The following is an 8,720-nucleotide window of genomic DNA, read 5'->3' as shown; positions in this document are numbered from 1 at the left end:
AAAACAAAAAATTTCCTACTCGTTTCACCAAGATCATCTAGGAGTTCATCTAGCAATGAGTCATTGGATGCATCTACATACCTTTGTAGATCGCGAGCGGAAGCGTTCAAAAGAACGGTGATGATGTAGTCGTACTCGACGTGATCCAAATCACCGATGACCAGCGCCGAACGGACGGCACCTCCGCGTTCAACACACGTACGGGACGGGAGACGTCTCCTCCTTCTTGATCCAGCAAGGGGGAAGGAGAGGTTGATGAAGATCCAGCAGCACGACGGCGTGGTGGTGGATGCAGGGTGTCACAGCAGCAGGGCTTCGCCGAGACTACGAGGGAGAGACGTAACGGGGGGAGGTGGAGGCGCCAGGGGCTGGTGTAAAATCCCTCCTCTCCCCCCACTATATATAGGGGTGCCAAGGGGGGGCGCCGGCCCTAGTAGATGAGATCTACTAGGGGGGGCGGCGGCCAAGGGGAGGTTTCCCTCCCCCCAAGGCACCTAGGGGTGCCTTCCACCACATGGACTCTTCCATGGTGGAAACCCTAGGCGCATGGGCCTATAGGGGCTGGTGCCCTTGGCCCATATAGGCCAAGGCGCACCCTCTACAGCCCATGTGGCCCCCCGGGACAGGTGGCCCCACCCGGTGGACCCCCGGGACCCTTTCGGTGGTCCCGGTACAATACCGATAACCCCGAAACTTGTCCCGATGCCCGAAATAGCACTTCCTATATATAATTCTTTACCTCCGTACCATTCCGGAACTCCTCGTGATGTCCGGGATCTCATCCGGGACTCCAAACAACATTCGGGTTTCTGCATATACATATCTTCATAACCCTAGCGTCACCGAACCTTAAGTGTGTAGACCCTACGGGTTCGGGAGACAAGCAGACATGACCGAGACGACTCTCCGGTCAATAACCAACAGCGGGATCTGGATACCCATGTTGGCTCCCACATGCTCCACGATGATCTCATCGGATGAACCACGATGTCGAGGATTCAATCAATCCCGTACTCTATTCCCTTTGTCTATCGATATGTTACTTGCCCGAGATTCGATCGTCGGTATCCCAATACCTCGTTCAATCTCGTTACCGGCAAGTCACTTTACTCGTACCGTAATGCATGATCCCATGACGAGACACTTGGTCACTCTGAGCTCATTATGATGATGCATTACCGAGTGGGCCCAGTGATACCTCTCCGTCATACGGAGTGACAAAGCCCAGTCTTGATCCATGTCACCCAACAGACACTTTCGGAGATACCCGTAGTCTACCTTTATAGTCACCCAGTTACGTTGTGACGTTTGGCATACCCAAAGCACTCCTACGGTATCCGGGAGTTACACGATCTCATGGTCTAAGGAAAAGATACTTGACATTGGAAAACTCTAGCAAACGAACTATACGATCTTGTGTTATGTTTAGGATTGGGTCTTGTCCATCACATCATTCTCCCAATGATGTGATCTCGTTATCAATGACATCCAGTGTCCATAGTCAGGAAACCATGACTATCTGTTGATCAACGAGCTAGTCAACTAGAGGCTCACTAGGGACATGTCGGTGTCTGTTATTCACACATGTATTACGATTTCCGGATAACACAATTATAGCATGAATAAAGACAATTATCATGAACAAGGAAATATAATAATAATGCTTTTATTATTGCCTCTAGGGCATATTTCCAACAGTCTCCCACTTGCACTAGAGTCAATAATCTAGTTACATTGTGATGAATCGAACACCCATAGAATTCTGGTGTTGATCATGTTTTGCTCTAGGGAGAGGTTTAGTCAACGGATCTGCTATATTCAGGTCCGTATGTACTTTACAAATCTCTATGTCTCCATCTTGAACATTTTCACGAATGGAGTTGAAGCGACGCTTGATGTGCCTTGTCTTCTTGTGAAACCTGGGCTCCTTGGCAAGTGCAATAGCTCCAGTGTTGTCACAGAAGAGCTTGATCGGCCCCGACGCATTGGGTATGACTCCTAGGTCGGTGATGAACTCCTTCACCCATATTGCTTCATGTGCTGCCTCCGAGGCTGCCATGTACTTCGCTTCACATGTAGATCCCGCCACGACGCTTTGCTTGCAACTGCACCAGCTTACTGCCCCACCATTCAAAATATACACGTATCCGGTTTGTGACTTAGAGTCATCCAGATCTGTGTCGAAGCTAGCGTCGACGTAACCCTTTACGACGAGCTCTTCGTCACCTCCATACACGAGAAACATTTCCTTAGTCCTTTTCAGGTACTTCAGGATATTCTTGACCGTTGTCCAATGTTCCTTGCCGGGATTACTTTGGTACCTTCCTACCAAACTGACGGCAAGGTTAACATCAGGTCTGGTACACAGCATGGCATACATAATAGAACCTATGGCTGAGGCATAGGGGATGACGCTCATCTGTTCTATATCTTCTGCCGTGGTCGGACATTGAGCTGAGCTCAGTTTCACACCTTGTAACACAGGCAAGAACCCCTTCTTGGATTTATCCATATTGAACTTCTTCAATATCTTATCAAGGTATGTGCTTTGTGAAAGACCTATGAGGCGTCTCGATCTATCTCTATAGATTTTGATGCCTAATATATAAGCAGCTTCTCCAAGGTTCTTCATTGAAAAACTTTTATTCAAGTAGGCCTTGATGCTGTCCAAGAGTTCTATATCATTTCCCATCAAAAGTATGTCATCTACATATAATATGAGAAATGCTACAGAGCTCCCACTCACTTTCTTGTAAATGCAGGCTTCTCCATAAGTCTGTGTAAACCCAAACGCTTTGATCATCTCATCAAAGCGAATGTTCCAACTCCGAGATGCTTGCACAAGCCCATAAATCGAGCGTTGGAGCTTGCACACTTTGTCAGCATTCTTAGGATCGACAAAACCTTCCGGCTGTATCATATAAAATTCTTCCTTAAGGAAACCATTAGGGAATGCCGTTTTGACGTCCATTTGCCATATTTCGTAATCATAGAATGCGGTAATTGCTAACATGATTCGGACGGACTTCAGCTTCGCTACCGGCGAGAAAGTCTCATCGTAGTCAACCCCTTGAACTTGTCGATAACCCTTAGCGACAAGCCGAGCTTTATAGATGGTCACATTACCATCCGCGTCTGTCTTCTTCTTAAAGATCCATTTATTTTCTATGGCTCGCCGCTCAATGGGCAAGTCAGTCAAAGTCCATACTCTGTTTTCATACATGGATCCTATCTCGGATTTCATGGCTTCCAGCCATTTGTCGGAATCCGGGCCCGCCATCGCTTCTTCATAGTTCGAAGGTTCACCGTTGTCTAACAGCATGATTTCCAAGACAGGGTTTCCGTACCACTCTGGTGCGGAATGTGTCCTTGTGGACCTTCGAATTTCAGTAGGGGCTTAATCAGAAGTATCTTGATCACTGTCATTAACTTCCTCTCTAGTCGGTGCAGGCACCTCAGGAACATTTTCTTGAGTTGCGCCATTTTCCGGTTCAAGAGGTAATACTTCATCAAGCTCTACTTTCCTCCCACTTACTTCTTTCGAGAGAAACTCTTTCTCCAGAAAGGACCCATTCTTGGCAACAAAGATCTTGCCTTCGGATCTGAGGTAGAAGGTGTACCCAATAGTTTCTTTTGGGTATCCTATGAAGACGCATTTTTCCGACTTGGGTTCGAGCTTTTCAGGTTGAAGTTTCTTGACATAAGCATCGCATCCCCAAACTTTTAGAAACGACAGCTTAGGTTTCTTCTCAAACCACAATTCATACGGTGTCGTCTCAACGGATTTCGACGGAGCCCTATTTAAAGTGAATGCGGCAGTCTCTAAAGCATAGCCCCAAAAAGAAAGTGGTAAATCGGTAAGAGACATCATAGATCGCACCATATCTAACAGAGTGCGATTACGACGTTCGGACACACCATTACGCTGAGGTGTTCTAGGTGGCGTGAGTTGTGAAACTATTCCACATTTTCTTAAGTGTGCCCCAAACTCGTGACTCAAGTATTCTCCTCCACGATCTGATCGTAGAAACTTGATTTTCCTGTCACGTTGATTTTCAACCTCACTCTGAAATTCCTTGAACTTTTCAAAGGTTTCAGACTTGTGTTTCATTAAGTAGATATACCCATACCTACTTAAATCATCAGTGAGGGTGAGAACATAACGATAGCCACCGCGAGCCTCAACACTCATTGGACCGCACACATCAGTATGTATGATTTCCAATAAGTCGGTTGCTCGCTCCATTGTTCCTGAGAACGGAGTCTTGGTCATTTTACCCATAAGGCATGGTTCGCATGTGTCAAATGATTCATAATCAAGAGACTCTAAAAGTCCATCAGCATGGAGCTTCTTCATGCGTTTGACACCTATGTGACCAAGGCGGCAGTGCCACAGGTATGTGGGACTATCATTGTCAACCTTACTTCTTTTGGCACTCACATTATGAACATGTGTAGCATCACGTTCAAGATTCATAAAGAATAAACCATTCACCATAGGAGCATGACCATAAAACATATCTCTCATAAAAATGGAACAACCATTATTCTCAGGTTTAAAAGAGTAGCCATCTCGAATTAAACGAGATCCTGATACAATGTTCATGCTCAAAGCTGGCACTAAATAACAATTATTAAGGTTTAAAACTAATCCCGAAGGGAGATGCAGAGGTAGCGTGCCGACGGCGATCACATTGACGTTTGAACCATTCCCGACGCGCATCGTCACCTCGTCCTTTGCCAGTTTCCGCTTATTCCGCAGCCCCTGCTTTGAGTTACAAATGTGAGCAACTACACCGGTATCAAATACCCAGGAGCTACTACGGGCACTAGTAAGGTACACATCAATTACATGTATATCACATATACCTTTTGTTTTGCCGGCCTTCTTATCCGCTAAGTACTTAGGGCAGTTCCGCTTCCAGTGACCGCTTCCCTTGCAATAAAAGCACTCAGTCTCGGGCTTGGGTCCATTCTTTGGCTTCTTCCCGGCAGCTTGCTTGCCGGGCGCGGCAACCTCCTTGCCGTCCTTCTTGAAGTTCTTTTTACCCTTGCCTTTCTTGAACTTAGTGGTTTTATTGACCATCAACACTTGATGTTCCTTCCTGACTTCTACCTCTGCTGATTTCAGCATAGCAAATACTTCAGGAATGGTCTTCTCCATCCCCTGCATATTGAAGTTCATCACAAAGCTCTTGTAGCTTGGTGGAAGCGACTGGAGGATTCTGTCAATGACCGCATCATCCGGGAGATTAACTCCCAGCTGAGTCAAGCGGTTATGCAACCCAGACATAGTGAGTATGTGCTCACTGACAGAACTGTTTTCCTCCATCTTACAGCTGAAGAATTTGTCGGAGACTTCATATCTCTCGACCCGGGCATGAGCTTGGAAAACCATTTTCAGCTCTTCGAACATCTCATATGCTCCATGTCTCTCAAAACGCTTTTGGAGCCCCGGCTCTAGGCTGTAAAGCATGCCGCACTGAACGAGGGAGTAGTCATCAAAACGTGCCTGCCAAGCGTTCATAACATCTTGTTCTGCAGGGAGAACGGGTGCGTCACCAAGCGGTGCTTGTAGGACATAATCTTTCTTGGCAGCTATGAGGATGATCCTCAGGTTCCGGACCCAGTCCGTATAGTTGCTGCCATCGTCTTTCAGCTTGGTTTTCTCTAGGAACGCGTTGAAGTTGAGGACTACGTTGGCCATTTAATCTACAAGACATATTGTAAAATATTTAGACTAAGTTCATGATAATTAAGTTCAACTAATCAAATTATTAAAGAACTCCCACTTAGATTAGACATCCCTCTAGTCATCTAAGTATTACATGATCCGAGTTAAACTAGACCGTGTCCGATCATCACGTGAGACGGACTAGTCAACATCGGTGAACATCTTCATGTTGATCGTATCTTCTATACGACTCATGCTCGACCTTTCGGTCTTCCGTGTTCCGAGGCCATGTCTGTACATGCTAGGCTCGTCAAGTCAACCTAAGTGTTTGCATGTGTAAATCTGTCTTACACCCGTTGTATGTGAACGTCTGAATAAAACACCCGATCATCACGTGGTGTTTTGAAACAGCGAACTGTCGCAACGGTGCACAGTTAGGGGGAACACTTCTTGAAATTAGTATGAGGGATCACCTTATTTACTACCGTCGTTCTAAGTAAACAAGATGCAAAACATGATAAACATCACATGCAATCAAATAATAAACGTGACATGATATGGCCAATATCACATAGCTCCTTTGATCTCCATCTTGGGCTCCATGATCATCTTGTCACCGGCTTGACACCATGATCTCCATCATCATGATCTCCATCATCGTGTCTCCATGAAGTTGCTCGCCAACTATTACTTCTACTACAATGGCTAACGCGTTTAGCAATAAAGTAAAGTAATTTACATGGCGTTTCTTGATGACACGCAGGTCGTATAAAAGAATAAAGACAACTCCTATGGCTCCTGCCGGTTGTCATACTCATCGACATGCAAGTCGTGATTCCTATTACAATAGCATGAACATATCATACATCACATATAGATCATTCATCATTCATCACAACTTTGGCCATATCATATCACAAACCACTTGCTGCAAAAACAAGTTAGACGTCCTCTAATTGTTGTTGCAAGTTTTACGTGGCTGAATTAGGGTTCTAGCAAGAACGTTTTCTTACCTACGTTAAAGCCACAACGTGATTTGTCAACTTCTATTTACCCTTCATAAGGACCCTGTTCATCGATTCCGCTCCAACTAAAGTAGGAGAGACAGACACCCGCCAGCCACCTTATGCAACTAGTGCATGTTAGTCGGTGGAACCGGTCTCACGTAAGCGTATGTGTAAGGTTGGTCCGGGCCGCTTCATCCCACAATACCGCTGAAGCAAGAAAGGACTAGTAACGGCAAGAAAGTTGACAAATCTACGCCCACAACAAATTGTGTTCTACTCGCGCAAGAAGAACTACGCATAGACCTAGCTCATGATACCACTGTTGGGGAACGTTGCAGAAAACAAAAATTTTCCTACTTGTTTCACCAAGATCATCTAGGAGTTCATCTAGCAACGAGTCATTGGATGCATCTACATACCTTTGTAGATCGCGAGCGGAAGCGTTCAAAAGAACGGTGATGATGTAGTCGTACTCGACGTGATCCAAATCACCGATGACCAGCGCCGAACGGACGGCACCTCCGCGTTCAACACACGTACGGGACGGGAGACGTCTCCTCCTTCTTGATCCAGCAAGGGGGAAGGAGAGGTTGATGAAGATCCAGCAGCACGACGGCGTGGTGGTGGATGCAGGGTGTCACAGCAGCAGGGCTTCGCCGAGACTACGAGGGAGAGACGTAACGGGGGGAGGTGGAGGCGCCAGGGGCTGGTGTAAAATCCCTCCTCTCCCCCCCACTATATATAGGGGTGCCAAGGGGGGGCGCCGGCCCTAGTAGATGAGATCTACTAGGGGGGCGGCGGCCAAGGGGAGGTTTCCCTCCCCCCCAAGGCACCTAGGGGTGCCTTCCACCACATGGACTCTTCCATGGTGGAAACCCTAGGCGCATGGGCCTATAGGGGCTGGTTCCCTTGGCCCATCTAGGCCAAGGCGCACCCTCTACAGCCCATGTGGCCCCCCGGGACAGGTGGCCCCACCCGGTGGACCCCCGGGACCCTTCCGGTGGTCCCGGTACAATACCGATAACCCCGAAACTTGTCCCGATGCCCGAAATAGCACTTCCTATATATAATTCTTTACCTCCGGACCATTCCGGAACTCCTCGTGACGTACGGGATCTCATCCGGGACTCCGAACAACATTCGGGTTTCTGCATATACATATCTTCATAACCCTAGCGTCACCGAACCTTAAGTGTGTAGACCCTACGGGTTCGGGAGACAAGCAGACATGACCGAGACGACTCTCCGGTCAATAACCAACAGCGGGATCTGGATACCCATGTTGGCTCCCACATGCTCCACGATGATCTCATCGGATGAACCACGATGTCGAGGATTCAATCAATCACGTACTCTATTCCCTTTGTTTATCGATATGTTACTTGCCCGAGATTCGATCGTCGGTATCCCAATACCTCGTTCAATCTCGTTACCGGCAAGTCACTTTACTCGTACCGTAATGCATGATCCCGTGACCAGACACTTGGTCACTCTGAGCTCATTATGATGATGCATTACCGAGTGGGCCCAGTGATACCTCTTTGTCATACGGAGTGACAAATCCCAGTCTTGATCCATGTCACCCAACAGACACTTTCGGAGATACCCGTAGTCTACCTTTATAGTCACCCAGTCACGTTGTGACGTTTGGCATACCCAAAGCACTCCTACGGTATCCGGGAGTTACACGATCTCATGGTCTAAGGAAAAGATACTTGACATTGGAAAACTCTAGCAAACGAACTATACGATCTTGTGCTATGTTTAGGATTGGGTCTTGTCCATCACATCATTCTCCCAATGATGTGATCTCGTTATCAATGACATCCAGTGTCCATAGTCAGGAAACCATGACTATCTGTTGATCAACGAGCTAGTCAACTAGAGGCTCACTAGGGACATGTCGGTGTCTGTTATTCACACATGTATTACGATTTCCGGATAACACAATTATAGCATGAATAAAGACAATTATCATGAACAAGGAAATATAATAATAATGCTTTTATTATTGCCTCTAGGGCATATTTCCAACAGTT

This window comes from Triticum dicoccoides, chromosome 7B (genome assembly GCF_002162155.2).
Source record: "Triticum dicoccoides isolate Atlit2015 ecotype Zavitan chromosome 7B, WEW_v2.0, whole genome shotgun sequence".
NCBI classification, from domain to species: domain Eukaryota; kingdom Viridiplantae; phylum Streptophyta; class Magnoliopsida; order Poales; family Poaceae; genus Triticum; species Triticum dicoccoides.
The sequence above is the reverse complement of the archived record's forward strand: the minus strand, read 5'-3'. Positions refer to the sequence as shown.